Here is a 17725-nt window from a genome sequence, read left to right as displayed (position 1 = left end):
TAGGATAGAGTCCATCAGGTCAATCTGTTCTCCACAGTAAGGCTGGGTGATAAAGCTGACTGCTGGTTGGGCTCAGGAACTGCGCTGATGCACAGATCCCTAAACAGATGTAAAACTTTCTGAATCTGATGAGTGACACTTACTGGTGGTTTTTCTTTTCTTCCTGGCAGTTCAATGTTAACATGGTCTAGGAAAAGAAGGCCTGAGTTCAGAATGCCCAGTGAATATCTTGAGACCTGATGATCCCTTGGTATCACTGGGGACAGGTAGTCTCTGAATGATGCCACTGGGAAAGAAACAACATGTAAAAACCGCATGTGGCTGCCAATGGACTCAGGCTGTCTTGTCCAGGTTCTGGAATGACTCTGTAAGAAATTTGAACTGTATGTGCTGAGTGCCAAAAATACTGTGACTCTATAAAGGTGGAATCGTTGTAGATAAGTGTTCAGCAAAGACACCATGTCCATTTTCTCTTTTATTGACAGTTTCATACATCAATATAATGGGCTTCAGTCATTTTTACTTCCCATTCTTCCCTCCCCCTTCTTTCTCCATGGGCACCCTTTCTCTAGATCTTTCTCTGTGGGCACCCTTCCTCTAGACTAGTCTTCTTATTTTTAAGTCATATTTTTTTGTATGTGATCCATAGGGTTAAAATAGAGTTTCTTGTCCAAGTGTGGGTGAGAGGTCATCAGTTGAAGAAGAAAATGATCCTCCAATAACAACAACAACCATGAGCTACCAATACTCTCTCAGGGAAGTGTTGGGTAAAGGCACATAGATTCCTTCTCCATCCATGATTTAATATGGACAAGGCAATCTTGAACAGGTCTTGTTCAGTTAATCATGGCATCGTTCAGTTCATGAACTCAACAGCTATATTATATCCAAAAGACATCTTTGGAGAACACTTATCCACATTTTCAGGCTTTTGCTTCTAATCCCTTTTTCTATACAATTCTCTGAATAATGAAAGGGGTGATTCCCACCTTGGGCTGAGCAATCCACCATCATTTCGTCTTGACACTTTAGTTATGGGTTTCTGCATTAATTTCTACTCACTACTGTAAGATTCCTCTCTGATGAGAACTGGGCTCAGCAGTACTCCCTGGGTCTAAAAATTAGCATTTGGAAGGAAGTTTGACAGCATGACTCTTTATCAAAATGAAAATAATAGGATTTTCCACCTAAGATCTATGTTATCCTAAGTCTCAGACTCTGAGTTTATTTAACTAGGCATAAATTCCCTTCTGTGGCTGGGTCAAAACAATCAGAAAGCATCTAGTTACTACCATAACAGTCATGCCGCTGTTGGATTATAGAGCATATCCTGTCTAGAAAATTATTACCAGTGGACAACCAAGAGCAACAAAAATAGCTTGTGTAGTGAGATATTCACCCTGCCTGCACCTGTCACACTGACCACGCCCATTGGGGGTGGGGACAGGGGCTGACTTGACATGGAAGAACTAGTTCTGGGGTCAGGAACCCTGGAGCTCTCTCACACTTCCTGGACAGAGACAGAGAGCATCTAGAAGTATCCTTGGGACTGTCTCTGCTGTAAGTTTTTTCTCCCTGAATAAACATCTATTCAGCCTATCTGTTTTCCCTAATCCTTATTTTTCCATGATGAACTTGTGTTGTTTTATGAACTTCTGGGATACTCCAAGACCAAAAAAAAAAAAAAAAAAAAAAAAAAAAAAAAAATTGTAAGGAGGCACGTCATATTTAGCAACGACATTTTTGTTTAAATGGATTCTGAAAGAAGCATTATCCACCCATGAAAGGTGCTTGTATTCAAACTATTTCTTTATATTGTATTTTTTTTTGAGACAGGATTTCTCTGTATTGCTTTGGAGTAGTCTGTCTTAGAACTAGCTCTGTAGACCAGGCTGGCCTCAAACCCACAGAGATCCTCCTGCCTCTGCCTCCCGAGTGCTGGGACTAAAGGCGAGCGACACCAACGCCCAGCTAAATTGTATTTTTTAATGAGTATATTTCAAAGTGACTTTCTGGTGTATCTTTACTTTGATTTTTCTACTCCTGGCCTCTTAGCTAGCCTCCTACACCCTCCATATGTAGATCTTCCCACTTCCAGTATTCACCCCCCTCTCCTGTGCCCAAGTGTGCTTCTCTACCCCTTCTTCTCCCTCTCATGGCCCTTCTCTTTCTGTCCTTTGCCCACACTCAATGCTGAGTACACTATTCGCAATACTTGTATGTAAGATCCACAAATAAGAGAGAACATGTGACACTCACTTATCTTTCTGAGATTTTCCAGATGCATCTATTTTCCTGTGGGTCCCCTGACCATCATTGGCTGTTGTGTACCAGGGATCCCAGGATGCTGAGTAGCTGGAGACCAGGGTCTCAGGCAACAGTATGTACCATAAGAATGAAGGTTCCAGGAGACTGTAATGGATGAAATGGTAGGGCTACTACTTATATAGCTCAAGTGGGGCGGGGTGTAGGTCAAGGGAGAAAGTGCTGCAGTAGGGAGGGGCACTCTCCAAGTGTACCAGATGGATTGGATTAGCAAACTCAGGTCACATGAGTTCTCTGGGGATGAGCAGAAGCTTGACTGACTTTATCATGGCCTGACTTTTGTCTCTATGGATTTGAATAGGCCCAAGGCTGATTTAGGTAGGGAGCAGATCACTCCTGCTGTGCTCTCTGAGAGATGTCTGGGGTGTGGGGAATGCTCTACCATCCCTTATCTGGCTTGGGAACCCACATTTTTTTCTACCAGTTTCATTATTATTTGTCACTAAATAAAATTCCATTGAGCATTGCACCAAATTTTAATTCTATTCTTTACTTGATGCACATCTAGGCTATTTCCATTTCCTGACTATTGTGAATAGAGGGACAATGAACATGGATGAGCAACTGTCTTTCTAGAACCATTGAGGGCCCTTTGGTACATTCCAAGGAATGAGACAGCCAAGTCATATAGCAGTTCTATTTTCATCCTGTAGAAGAACTTCTACAAACAAATTTACCCGCCTCCAAATAATGAATAAGGGCATCCCTTTCTACACCTCCTCACTACAATTGTTATTTATTAGTAATAACAACTTAGTAGAATAAGGTAGTATCTCAAAGTAGTAAAAAATATTTGTTATATTTTTGTGTTTTGTTTTTGAAAACTGCTCAGTGCCTTGGACAATTTTAAATGTTTTTGGGTTCTGTTTTGTCTTTTTTGCTTTTATTTTTATTTATTTTTATTTTTTGAGACTGTAGTATAATTACATCATTTTTTTCATTTTCTTTCTTACCTCCAACAATATATATTCCTAAGTACATAAATACAAACTTTTCAGTGCTTATAATGTTAATGATATGGATATAATTTCAGACCATGTGGTACTGGATAACCAATTGGTGTGTTCTTCCCCGAGGAAGCTTTTTTTTCCCACTCCCAGCATCCCTTAGTTCCTGTAGTTCTTTGTCTCAGGTTGAGACTTTCTAAGATTTTCCTATACTGTGTTAGCTTATCTATTAGTGTCATCCTTGTTTGGGTCAGGTGTTAGGCAATTAGGTTTGTGAGACTTTGTGGGCATAGCTTCCAACATTTACAAGAAACATGACCTCATAGCAAGCTCCATCCACTTGCCTGCGAATTTTAAGATTCCACTGTTTTTTTTTTTTTTAACTGCAGAATAGTATTCCATTGTGTAAATGTACCATATCTTCTTTATCCATTCTTCAGTTGAGGGGCATCTAGGTTGCTTCCAGGATTTTGCTATTACAAATAATGCTGCTATGAACATAGTTGCACACATGTCTTTGTTGAATGGATGTGGATTATTTGGGTTTATGCCTAAGAGGGGGATTGCCAAGTCCTGTGGTAGACTGATTCCCATTTTCCTGAGGAACTGCCATACTGATCTCCAAAATGGCTGCACAAGTTTGCACTCCCACCAGCAGTGGAGGAGTGTTCCCCTTTCTCCACATCCTCTCCAGCATAAGTTGTCATTGGTGTTTCTAATTTTAGCCATTCTGGCAGGAGTAAGATGGTATCTCAAAGTTGTTTCTCTGATAGCTAAGGATGTTGAGCACTTTCTTAAGTGTCTTTCAGCCTTTTTGATTTCCTCTATTGAGAGTTCTCAATTCAGTTCTGTACACTATTTTTTAAATAGGGTTATTTGGTGTTTTGTTGACTTAGTTTCTTGTGTTCTTTGTATATTTTGGAGATCAGCCTTCTGTCAGATGTAGGATTGGAGAAAATCTTCCCAATCTGTGGGCTGCCATTTGGTCTTGTCAACTGGGTCCTTTGCTTTACAGAAGCTTCTAAGTTTCAGGAGGTCCCATTTATTAATTGTCAATCTCAGTGTCTGTGGTACTGGAGTTATGTTCAGAAAGCAGTCTGCTATACCAATTTGTTCAAGGGTACCTCCCAGTTTCTCTTCTAAGAGGTTCAGTGTGGCTGGATTTATGTTCAGGTCTTTGATCCATTTGGACTTGAGTTTTGTGCATGGCAACAGACATGGGTCTATCTGCAGTCTTCCACACACCATCATCCAGTTGTACCAGCACCATTTGTTGAAGATGATTTCCTCTCCCATTGTATACTTTTAGGTGTTTTGTCAAAAATCAGGTGTTCATAGGGGTGTGGGTTAATATCAGGATTTTTGATTTGATTCCATTGGTCTACTTGTCTATTTTGGGGCCAATACCAGGCTGTTTTCAGGACTATAGCTCTGTAGTAGAACTTAAAGTTGGGGATGGTGATGCCTCCTGAAGTTCCTTTATTGTACATGGTTGTTTTGGCTATCCTGGGTCTTTTTTGTTTTCCCATATAAAGTTGATTATTATCCTTTCAAGGTCAGTGAAGAATTATGCTGGGATTTTAATGGGGATTGCATTGAATCTATAGATTGCTTTTGGCAAGATGGCCATTTTTACTATGTTTATCCTTCCTATCCAAGAGCATGGGAGACGTTCCCATTTTTTTCCCATTCCCTCTTCTGCAATGACCCCTGAACCTTAGGAACAGGGTGTTGTGTTGTAGATGTACCAGTTGAGACTGGACTTCACAACTCTGCAGTTTGATTGATGTGCTTTTAGTTTTCTGTTATGTTTAATTTTTTAAGATCTCTGTATTACACACATCAATCTTCTTACTGCTGGTTATTTGCCTTATTCTATTGTGATCAGAAGAATAAAAATACTTATTTTAACTTTCTGGTATTTGAAGAAATTTGCTTTGTGCACTAATATCTGGTTTATTTTAGAGAAAGTTCCATGGGCTGCTGAGAAAAATGTATTCTGTAGTGTGGGTAGACTCTTCTGCAGAGATTCAATAGGGCCAATGATGTATGATATCATTTAATTCCAGTGGTTCTCTCTTTGTTTGTTCTCAGGTTGATCCATCTGATAGAAAGAATAAAGTGTTGATATCATTGACCATTAATGTGATTCTGTGATTTTGTATCTAGTGGTTTTATGGAATTGGATGGAATTCTGATTGGTGAGTGTATATTTAGAGTTATAATTTCCCACCAATATATTGTTCTCCTGGTCAGTATAAAGTGGCCCTCTTTATCTCTTCTATATAAATTTGATCTGAGCCTATTCTGTGAGACACTAGAATTGTGACACATTTGGTCCTATTTGCTTGGAAGATCTTCTTCCATCCTTTCACGCTATCTTTGGTGGGAAGGTTTCTTTCTGTGGGCAGTAATAGTGGGAGCTTGTTTTCCAGTCCAGCCTGTTATTCTTTGTCTTTTTATAGTGGAATTAACATCATTAACATTCAGAGTTATTATTGAAATGTGTCAATTAATTACTGCCGCTTTGTCTTTTTGTGGTGTTTGGGGCTTTCTAAAGTCCTCTTTCATTTAACAACTGTTGGCATGGTTTGTTTGTTTGTCTTTGCAGCTTCTGGTTTGCTTTGATTGTCCTCTTCTATTGGAAACAGTCCTTGTGGTGTCCTCCGTGGGCTGACTTAGTGTTCATAAATTCCTTTAACCTGTTTTTCTTGCGGAAAGTTTTTGTTTCTCTTTCAATTATGATAGATGTTTTCTCTGGGTCTGTTAGGCTGGGTTGACAGCTGTGGTTTTTCAGAATTTGAAATACATCTTTCTAAGTCCTTTTAGCTTTTAAGGTTTCCATTGAGAAGTCAGTGGTTATTCTGTTCCATCTACCTTTATATGTATTCTGGCCCTTCTTTCTCATAGTATTCAATGTACGTTTTTTTTCCTTTCTGTTTTCTTTTTCAAAGATATATATTTAGTAATCTGACATGGAGAGTTCATTTTTTTTTGTCCTGTTTATTTGATGTTCTCTGTACCTCTTGTATCCAGGTGGACAAGTCTTTATCTCTGCTGGCAAACCAGAAATGGGACTGAAGTGTGGACAAGGGTCCATTCATACTCTATCCAACTGAACTACAACATGACCGCAGACACTGACAGAAGTCATGAGCAATATGCCAGTTTTTACACTTTTCTTTTGGTAGGGGTGTGGTTTCCAAGCTCAGGAGTTGGCCAGGCTCACCCAGATGCACAGGGGAGACAGGAGGAGAAGTGGTATTTTGTGCCTGAGGTTCAGAAGAATTTCATGTAGAGGAATGTGATGCATTAAGAATTGAATCCCATTTTTCATTGTCTGGAGGAAGGCATGGAGTGAATGGCTCCATGCTCACCTGTGTGATGGAAATCACCATATCTAACACCTGGGTTGTGATGAAGATGGAGAATACAGGATGCTCCAGCTTATGTCTGGGACTCATGGACCTAGGAGAATCTCAACTGCTTGCCCTCACTATCCTAGGAATACATGAGTGCCACAGCCCAGCATCACCTCTGCTTATAAACCCTGGAGTCAAGGTCCATAATCATTGACTATCTGAGCGTTCTCTGTAATGACACTTGTGAGAGGCATGTAATCCTCCAAATGAACCACCACTTTTGTTTGCTAAACTGCTGATCCATGGTTACTGGGTCTGTCCAAATTTTCACATACCCTGTCCCAAGAATAATAAAGACAAAACAAGCTTGGGAAAGAGGAGCATATCCCAGCCACTACCTGTGGCTTGTTCAGCCAGAGCTCCCAGGTCTCTTATCAAAGCAGATGGGCCAAGAAGATGAAAGACATGATTTGAGCATAGAGGACTCATCTCTACCTCCTGTTCTGCTCTCACATACCCTAGGACAGCCTTTATCTTCTCGCCACCATAGCTTTGTCATCCAGGTCATGGTGAATTATAGAGTCAGAAGAGAGAGAAAAGCCAAACTCTAATTCATTAGGTACACCAGAGTTCCTTCTGGTGGATGGCAGCTCCCAAGCCTGAGCCAATTAGCTGGCAATAAAAGCCCAAGCACCAATGAAGGGCTAACGTTTATCATGTGCCCACAGGTTCTAGGAGACACTTAATCACTTTCTATACAAGCTTCCTGTGGGGCAGAGATTCCCATTTCACAGCTAAAGAGTGGAGGAAGCCCCGGGTGGCTAAGTGACTTGCCCAGAATGTCAAAGCCTGTGGCCGACAGTCTTTGCATTACAGTCTTGATTTGAGGTGGCTGGGAGTTTTTATTTCACAGTTGGGTGAAAGTGTACCATCCAACCAGTGTGGGTTTTCTGTTCTTGTTTCAGTAATACATTTGACAAATTACAAAGGATATTCAATATTTTATTAGGAAATATGCTTTGTATTATTATTGACTAACAATATTATAATGTAAATGTTCTAGTTATTTTATTAAAACATATTAAGTGCACAGTGAAAGTGTGATGCCATCACATGACGTGGATGGATGGTGGCATCTACCTCATTCTCCCCTTCCTCCCCTATTTTCTGATAGTCTCTCTTCAACTTTGATGTCATTGTTGGATTTTTTTGTTTATTGTTTGTTTTGTGTTGCATGACAGCATGACAGAGAAAATAGGTGGTTCTTTTCTTTCTGTGTTTTGTTTCTCATAAGAACATGACCTCTGGTTCCAGCCATTTTCCTGTAAATTAAATGGCTTCATTCTTTATGGTTCAATAAGCCTCCCTGGGTGAAAATGTATATGGCTCACATTTTCTTTATCCATATAACTATTGGCTGATGTCTGAGGGGGGGTAGGATCTGTATACCTTGTCATGAAGAGAGCTGCATTAAGCATGTGCATACAGGTGTTTCTTTTATAGGTGGACTCTGTTTAGCTTTGGATCCTTTCTAGAGCTGACTAGATAGCATACATGTTCATTCTGCTTTTAGGTTTGGGAGGAAGGTCCATGCTGAACTTTGTAGTAACTGTACTAATTTCTAAACCCGCAAACAGTAATCTAGAGCACCATTTTCTGCACACCATCACCAACATTTATGTTTTGTTTGATAATAGATTCTGTAACTTGGTGAAATGAAATATCAGTGTAATTTGATATGCATTTCCCTGATGCCTGGAAATGTTAAATGTTTCAATCATATTTTATTTTTGTCAGTTGTGCTTTTACCTTTGAAAAATGCCTGCTTGTGTAGTTTGACTATGTTTTTAATGATGTTTTTCTTGGTTTCTTTTGGTTTTGTTTTTCATTATTTCTTGGAGAATTTCATACAATGCGTCTTTATCATAACCCCTTCTACCCCTCCATGATCTTTCCCACCTCTCTACCCACCCAGGTTTGTGTAGTTCCCTGTTAGATGAATATTTGGTACACACTACCTACAATCCTATGCAGTATTTCTTCACTCTTTGGATCAGTGGTTCTCAACCTTCTTAATGCAGCTCTTCAAGTTGTGGTGACTCCAACCATAAAATTTTTTTGCTACTTCATAGCTATAATTTTTGCCACTGTTATGAATTGTAATGCAAATATTTTGGAGATGGTGCTTTGCCAAAGGGGTTTCCACCTACAGGTAGAAAACTGCTTCTCTAGTTTATTTCCTTAGCTATGCAGAACCTTCTTAAATTTGATTTCATTCCACTTGTCAATTTGTGTTTTGTTTGGTAAGCTACTGGAGTTTTATCTAGGGAATGTTTCTTTGTATCAATATCTTCAACTATGTCTTCCATGTTCTCTTCTAATACTTTTGATGACTCTTGAATCTGGGTTGGGTTGATTTTGTACAGGTGTCTGTTTCAGTCTTCTACATCTTCTTTACCAAGCCCATTTCCTGAAGAGGTTTTGTTTTCCCAACAGTGGATGCTTTTGTCGTGTTAGCTGAGAATGAGTTGTCTGAAGATGCAGACTTTTGGGTTTTCTCTTCTCTTTCATTGGCCACTGTATCTATTTTTCCATCAATGTAATGCGGCTGCTGCTGCTGCTACGGGGCTGCAGTGGAGTTTGAAACTGGGTTATTGTACTGCGTCTAGCCCTGTTCTTTTGCTCAGGCTTGCTTTGATAGTTTAGGGTCTTTTGTGCTCTTTAATGTATTTAAAGATTTATTTCAATTCTTTGAAGAATGTCATTTGTATTATGGTAGTGGCTGCATTGAATCTTTGTGTTCCTCTGGGTGCTATCACTATTTTAACACTGTTGATTCTACCAATCCATGAGCTTCAGAGGTCTTTCTACATTTCACTTACGTACATTTTCTTTCCTGGTGTTTGGTATTTCTTGTTATAGAGGCCATTTTCATTTTCCAGATGCTTATTTCTATGTATCTTACTTTTTACATCTGTTATAACTCAAATTTTATTTATAATTTCTTCTTTAGTTCATTGTTGGTATTTAGAAAAAGTGTTATTTATATTTTAAAATAAAAATAAAACTCTGTTTTTAAATGTCCTCCTACTTTATTAATTTTTAATCAGCTTGAAAGTCATTTGTTGGAATTCTTAGAGTTTTGAAAATACAAAATCATTTCATTGCCATTCAGGGATAATTTAACTCCCACCTTGACTAGACTTTTTATTTATATTTTCTGGATGAAGTAGAATCTCTAAGAACAACCTGTCTCACTTCTAACCTGAGATGATATTTTTCCAGTTTTTTTTCTAATTTAGTGTGAGTTTTTTCTAATTTAGTGTGAGTTTGTTCTTAATCAATGCAAAAATACCTCTCTTTTGTCAATGAGAATAATACATAATTTATATGAGTAACCATAGTAAGAAATACAATTTTAAGTCACCTTTAATGAACATTGATATAGTACCAGATTCATGAATTTATCATAGTAACACAAGAAAAAGGCAACATTTCAAATATATTGGATTTCAAATATATGGATACTTTAGGCAGGTGGGTTATAGCAAAGTCAGGAAATCTCTTCAACAGGCCTCGGATGCTACCTTGTGAAATCCTTAGCTTTTGAGTTAGTGGAAATGGGATAAATTCATTTATTCTAGAAGACTAATGCAGTAGTCAACCCTAAGTTAGCAGAAGATAATTTGGCTCTGAACCTGCAAAATTCTCACTCTCCGGCGTCATTGGCATCCTATTCAATCAGCCTGGTGGAATTTTTAATCCAGCTGTGGTTTCTGTGGGAGAGCTTCAATTAACCATACCTTTATTATATGGAATTATGATCTTTCTATATGTGTGTTGCATTTTATAAAAGACATTTCTGAGAACATTCATAGGATAGGATTAGCTAAGCTATGATTTTCTGTAGGCCAGCTGAATTAAACACATTTTAATTTACAAGGTTCTCACTATTAAAGTGTGTCTGTGGTCTGTCTATTTTTACCCCCCACTATTTAAGTTGCTCATTTAGCTGGTGAGTTCCTTGTGGGCTTCATATTTTGCAAAATAACAATGTGGGAAGGACGATGGGTCCATAGACAATTTCAAACATGCATGAAGTAGATGACACTTAGTGCCTTGGCATTTTCCTGCCACTTCGGTTAACTTTGGAATAGGTTTCAGTTAGTGTATGGTGGGGGCTTCTGAACTAGATAGTACTAGGAGCCAGGGAAGATTAGTATAAGAACAGAGAGAAGAAACAACTGTCTTGGGCACTAAGGGTAGGATTCCCACTATGTCAGATACATAGTCCAGCCAGCAGATTCTACCTTAGCACCCACAAGGACTGGCGGTTTCATGAAAGTTACTTCTCTGTCTAGCAGTTTTTATCAGTCTATATTTCATATACATGTCAGTAAACAGGGAAGTATAATTATAAAATAGCATATGAAAATAACTGCATATAATACAGAAAGATATTCTGTAAATAAAGATACTGGAGTGAAAGTCTGCCAAAAAAAAAAATAAAAAAAAAGGAGTTGACTTGCAGAATCCCCGTCATTCATGAACTCTAAGTAAACATTATATCTGCACAGTGCAGATGGAGATTATATCAGGTTCTTCCAGGTGTCATGATGCTCTCATTTCAAACTGTAGGTATACTGTCCATCAGAAGGTTGAAGGGGGATACCTCTTGAATTCAGGCTGTCCTTATGTGCTTACTGAAGTCCTGGGGGCCAATTTGCCTCTGGCTTTCCAGCCCCTCAGCTTCTTGGCTATTCCTGTTGCTTCTTAGCTTGTGGACATCTCACTAGTATCAACCTTTGTCTTCAATGGTCTTCTCATTACATATGTCCAGATTTACCCTTTACACTGTAACTGCTAGTATTGGACAAAGGGCCCACCCTTCAGTATGGCTTTGTTTTAGAACATTACATCAACAATGTACCTATTTCCAGATAAGTACTATCCTTAGGTACTCAAGGTCAGAACATCATATATTTTCATGGGTAGAGAAAAATGGAGGTTTAGGAAGGATGATTTCCTAATAGAAAATTAGGAAATTGGAATAAGATGCTCCAGAACAGGATTGTATTGTCTGAATCCTGATCTTGGTGCTTGTTCTGCTGTGTGACCTTAAACAGGTTACCTAACCTCTCTGTGTCTGTTTCTTAATTTGGAAAGTTATATGGTAGGGAACAATTCATGGTGTTTAGTAAAAATTAAAATTATGATGTGCTTAAAGCAAATTAAAAGACGTTTAGCATAAGGAGTGTACCCTGCTTTTATCACACAAGTCTATGCAGACATGGCCTTTCCAAGTATGTATTGCTACCAATTGGTGAAGGTTAATATTCAGCTTTGGCTTCCTACATGTAAGAAAAATGCATTTATACAATTGCCTTATATGTGTTAAAATAAAAGAATGATAGCAAAGGCTAAGAAATGGAGGGAGGAGAATACAGAAAGGAAGAAAAGACAGATGAGAAGAAGATAGTTTCTTAGAGGAGGACAGAGGAGAGCATGAGGGACCAGGAAGATTGAGTCGGGGGAGGAATAGAGGAGAGCAAGAAAACAGACACCATAATAAAGTGAGCCATTTTATGTTTGAAGAGAAAACTGGCACTAGGGAAATGTCCAGAGGACAAGGATGACCCCTACTAAGAGTCTAAGCCACAGTGGAGAGGCTACCTTAAATGACCTTCCCTGATAATAAGATTGATAACTAACTTATATGCCATCATAGAGCTCTCATCTAGTAGCTGATGGAAACAGAAGCAGACACCCACAGCTAAACACTGAGCAGCACTTCTGGAATCCAGTTGCAGAGAGGGAGGAGTGATGAACAAAGGGGTCAAGACCAGGCTGGAGAAACCCACAGAAACAGCTGACCTGAACAAGGGTGAGCTCATGGACCCCAGACTGATAGCTGGGAAACCAGCATAAGACTGACCCAGACCTCCTGAATGTTGGTCTTAGTTAGAAGGCCCGGGCAGTCTATCAGACCTCTGACAGTGGAACCAGGATGTATCCCTGGTGCACAAAAGGACTTTGGGAGCACATTCCCCATGGAGGGATACTCCTTTAACCTAGAGACATGAGGGAGGGCCTAGGCTCTACCCCAAATGACTTGACAGATTTTGATGATTCCCTCCTAGAAGGCCTCACTCTCCCTGGAGAGTGGGTGGGGAATGGGATGGGAGGGTTGGTGGGGGGATGAGAAGATGGGAGGGAGCAGGAACTGGGATCTGTATGCAAAATAAGAAAAAATAATAATAATACAAGAGAAGTGAGAAAAGAATTGAGGAAAACAGCTAAGAGTCCAGTATTAATAGTATGTGATCTATAGCTCCCACACTATTTGTTATCAGATTCCAGACACAGGACATAAACTCTGCTCTTTAGAAGGGCCCTGTTCATATGTTTTTGTTTGCTTGTTTGTTTGCTTGTTTTTCATTAATGAGACTGTGTGGTTCAGATCAATGTTTTATGCTTTAATCTAGCCATTTTGTCATTAGTAATTTCCTTCAAGGCAATAATTAAATCTTTGCAAAATTTGGCTGTACTTTTTTTTTTCTGGATAATGAATTACATTGGTTATAGAACATACATATTGACAGTGGTCCCAGTGCACTGTCATGGGAGACTAACTGTAGACATGACTGTCCTATAGGAGAAGACACTGGCCCACTGCAAGAGGAAAAACAGTGTTCTCCGAAGACATCAACCTGATCACAGGCACTGTAACTCTGCAGATGTGATTAAGGTTGAAGCCCTTGAAATGGAGAAATTGTCTTACATTATCTCATTTAATCTCATAAGCTTCTAAAAGAGAAGTTTTCCACCTGATAATAGAAGAAGAGATAGTGTAATGGGCTCACATGGCACATGGCTGGCTTTGAAAAGGGGGAAGGACACCAGTCCAAAAATTGAAAGTGACCTTCTGAAATTGGAGGAGGCCTGTGAACACCTTGACTTTAGCTCTATAAATCCTACGATGCACAGGAGGACTTCAGCCACTCTGGCTGGCCATTTGCTATTGTAACAACAGGGGACTAACATTCAAACACTTCTTGTGACACTCAGGAGAGCAGAATTCTCACTCTTGGAGTTGAACAGGAGATCAATTGGGTTTAAACTAATCTAAACTTTGATTGATACTAAGTTTACCATTTCCCTCTGCTTATTTAGCCTGTTTCATCATGGGTGGAGTCAGAGTCAGGGAGGGGGATGAGCCACCAGTAGCACAAATGAAAAACCTTTTAAAGAAAAATAGCTGCCTTGGGGTAAAAAAAAGAACATACTTTTGTTCTTTCCTATTTTGTAATTTTAATTATACGGGGAAAGATTGTGAAATTATGATATGGTAAGAGCGGTTGTTTGAAAGATTAGATAGTATATTTTTATATGTTTTAATGTATTTTGCTTCTATGAATATTATTATTTTCTTTCAATGACCATCTGTTGTTTTGAAAATAAACTATACGATGAGAGAGAAAGGGGAGGTGCACTCTCCCTAGATAGCAGAGCAGGCAGTGGAATCAACTAGTCTGACCCCTGAAACACAATTTGAGCTACATTCCAGGCTGTCACCAGTTTTTCCCTTCTGTCCTGTGTGCTGGTGACAATTGCCTTTGATGCAATTCAGCCAGCAAAGCCTTATTCGTTCTTCTGTGAGGCCAGTTCATTTGAAAGTGTGCTGATCCCACAGAAATGGCCCAGCTCTAGGGCTGCCTCCTGGGGACGCCTCCATTTTGCAGCTACAGAAGAGATCTGCACCGGGCTCATAAATCGCCTGCCCCCTTAAATCAACCATGCTGCAAGGGCAGCGCATACAACACATATTAGCGGGTCATGGCACCCATCTCAGGGGGCAAAATATGATAGAACTGCAAACCCAACCTACAAGGCACCCCTGTTGGTGGCTGTTCTCTCCTAGCTTGGTGCTCTTTCTCTTTCACAGCCTCCCCATATATCGTCTTTCGGGAGTTAATATGCTGCACCTGAAGAAGGTTAGCCCAGTGGGGAAAATGTGTGATTCCGAGGCAGACAGCCTGCAGCAGGATCACATTCTCCACTCTGCAGTTGGAAACCTTGAACATCACCTCGTCTCTCACATCTGTCCAACAGGAGGGTGGTGATTGAGCATATTGTCAACAGTGCTTTCTTGGGTTATCTGTTTGGGGGAAATTCCTAGGAAATGTCACCTGCTAATTTAAGATTTGCCTTTCAATATGACTCTTTCCCTTGAATTTCTTCAGTATTTAACTCAGTTCTGTAGCAGAGTGAGGTTGAAGTTGGTTATAGAATTGCACAGAGAAGTTTTGAATATTTTTAATGAGGAAATTTGGATAGACAACGCATTTGGATGGGAAAACAGCCTCAGAGTGGTTAGTTCTACAGAGCTAAGGGGGATGGCTCGTACTCTTTTGGTTTTGTGTACTCACTACTAATTCAGTTCTGAATACATCAGTGAACAAAGAAAGGAGCCATTAAACAAATGCTAGAGATATCACAGATTGCAGTGAACAAGCAGAGAGGAGCCATGGATTTCTTTTTACTGACAGTGGGGCCAGAGAGACTTGTCCCTCATGGGCTACCATGGCAATAATCCCATGTGGAGCAAAGTTATCTATTAATAACCCAACAGGAAGTAAAGTGACCATCACTTTTACTTGTGCCATTTTTGGTGGTGCTCAAAAGATCTGGATAAAGGGAGTTCTTAGAGGGTTGTGACCTTGGTATCGAGAAAATCAGCTATGCATGTGTGACAGGACTGAGAATTCCACAAGAAACAACTGGAGTCTCCACCCTATGCAACTTTATTTGGACCTAAAACAAGTGTTTGGTATCAAACGTATTAATACAGTCCAATCTCAGCTATTTGTTGGTTTTGTGATATGACTGAGTCACTGAGAATTCTTGAGCTGCTTCATCCTCATTTTCAAATGGGAGGCTCAGACTGTAAGGTACCTCTGTAAGGTCCAAGGGATAAACGGAGGTTTCTCAATAAAGTACAAAGCATGCAACTGCAACTGTAGTTCAGTGAACAATAGATAATTCCTCAATGTTTCTTGGCCATCTCATTAAAAATGAAGCACCATGGTAACTGCATGCACCAGACTATGCCAGACAAAATCCTGGCATGGATGGGGACCGGACTCATAGAGTCTCACCCCTAGATGAGGCAGTCTTGTCAACTGGTAGCTTCTGGGGGGAGTTTATTTCTGGGATGCAGTCCAGGAGAGGTGTCCCATGTTCCATTAGGTCATCCTCTAACCATGTGCAGGCAATAACACTAAGAGGGGAAAATAATATATTTTGGTTAAATAATATATTTTGGTAATTCTATTTGTGGACAAAAACTTTTCATCTGACTATAAATTATTTATTCATATAGGAAACATTTGCACAGTTCCTAAAACTTTTCTTTCAAAGTGTGCATGCAGTTGAGAGTAAAAAGTGGCAGGAGGGAAGGAGATGGGGATGGGGATGGATTTGATCATAACACATTTTACACACGAAATTCTCAAACAACTGAAACAAAACAACAGCAAACCTGAGAGACTAAAGTGATTACTGATCTCTGAGCTGTTTTCTTTTCTTTCTTATTTTTTTCCTTTTGTCAACTTGACACAGGCTACAGTCATATTGGAATAGGGACCCTCAATTGAGAAAATTCCGCTATCAGGCTGGTATGTAGGGAAACATACTGTGTCTTTTCTTGATTGGTGATTAATGTGGGAGAGTCCAAGTCCAGCTCATTGTGGCTGGTGCCACCCCTGGGCTGGTGGCCCTTGGTGCCTTAAGAAACCAGGCTGAGAAGTCTATGAGGAGCAACACTCCTTCATCCCCTTTCTCCTTGAACCCCATCCTCCCCAAGTTACTTTTGGTCATCCTGTTTTATCACAGCAACAGAAACCCTAACTAAGACACACATCAAAGAAACTGTGAAATTCAAAGTGCTGCAAGTTTGGAAAACAGCAAAAGCAAACCTTGTGGCACTTAATTTATTCTCACACTGTGGGTTATTCCTCTGAACCCCATCATGTCTCTTCTTCTTCATCTGCTCTAGGCACACCATGTCCTTCTCATCTGCCCCATGCAAGCCCCTGTCCTCCTCCATCTACCCCATGTGTGCTCCTTCTTCCCTGTCATCATAATAGATATAATAATAGCAACTGTATTCTAAGCTTGTCATAAGCGTGAATCAGATCACTACTCTTCCAAGTTTGGATGCTGCTGCACATAAGGACAGCCTCCTCCACAGGAGACTTCTCACAGCTTTAGGGAGTGCAAATTTAAGCAGATTTCTGACAAGCAAGCCATGGCAGAACTATGATGGCATTATGCCAGGAGATAACATACAAATGAAAATAATAAGATGTCAAAAATGCATGTCATCAGCAATATGTATGAAGAAATGATTGAGTTTTGAGGCATTGTATTATTGTACAAATTGCAATGATGCTTCTGGATTTTGTGTGTAGGTTAGAGGGATCTCCTAACATTTTATATCACAATATGTTGCAGGGTGACGACTTATTTTGACTTGAGAAGCTAAGTAGGTCACTGAGATCTTGTCCTTAAGTGTGGAGGAGCCATCCTGGCCCAATGATGAGCTCCATAGGATTGTCCCTCTCCTCAGCTTGGACAGAACACTTCTCACAGTCAGCGTTTTTCATGGGTGAAAACTGCTGAACACACTCTTTTGGCATCGTCAGCAAGTCCTTATTGAATACTGGTTATGGACCAGACACTGACGCAAGTCTGAAAGCTGCAGACATAAATAAAGCTACTGTTTGTCTTTGAGGGCCGTGGCTTCCAAGCTGTGTCAGATGGAGGCAGATCCTTTGAGCCCACACTATCACCATAATCCCCTGGTTTGTTTGGAACTTGTGGGTATCCAAGTGGCTGCAGGCGGTTCATTCTATTTGGGTTTTGTGATGACATCCAAAAGAATGTAAATGGCGTGAGAAAAGGTATTTTGGGTACTTCCCTTCCACCATACTTAGCAGTAACTTCCTATATTTGTCATGTGAACTTGCATGCCAGCCATGATCTTGCAGGCAGGCTGTTCTGCACAGGTGGCTATCATCAGAGCCACTT

Source organism: Phodopus roborovskii, unplaced genomic scaffold (assembly GCF_943737965.1).
Source record: "Phodopus roborovskii unplaced genomic scaffold, PHOROB, whole genome shotgun sequence".
In the NCBI taxonomy this organism is placed as follows: Eukaryota; Metazoa; Chordata; class Mammalia; order Rodentia; family Cricetidae; genus Phodopus; species Phodopus roborovskii.
The sequence above is the reverse complement of the archived record's forward strand: the minus strand, read 5'-3'. Positions refer to the sequence as shown.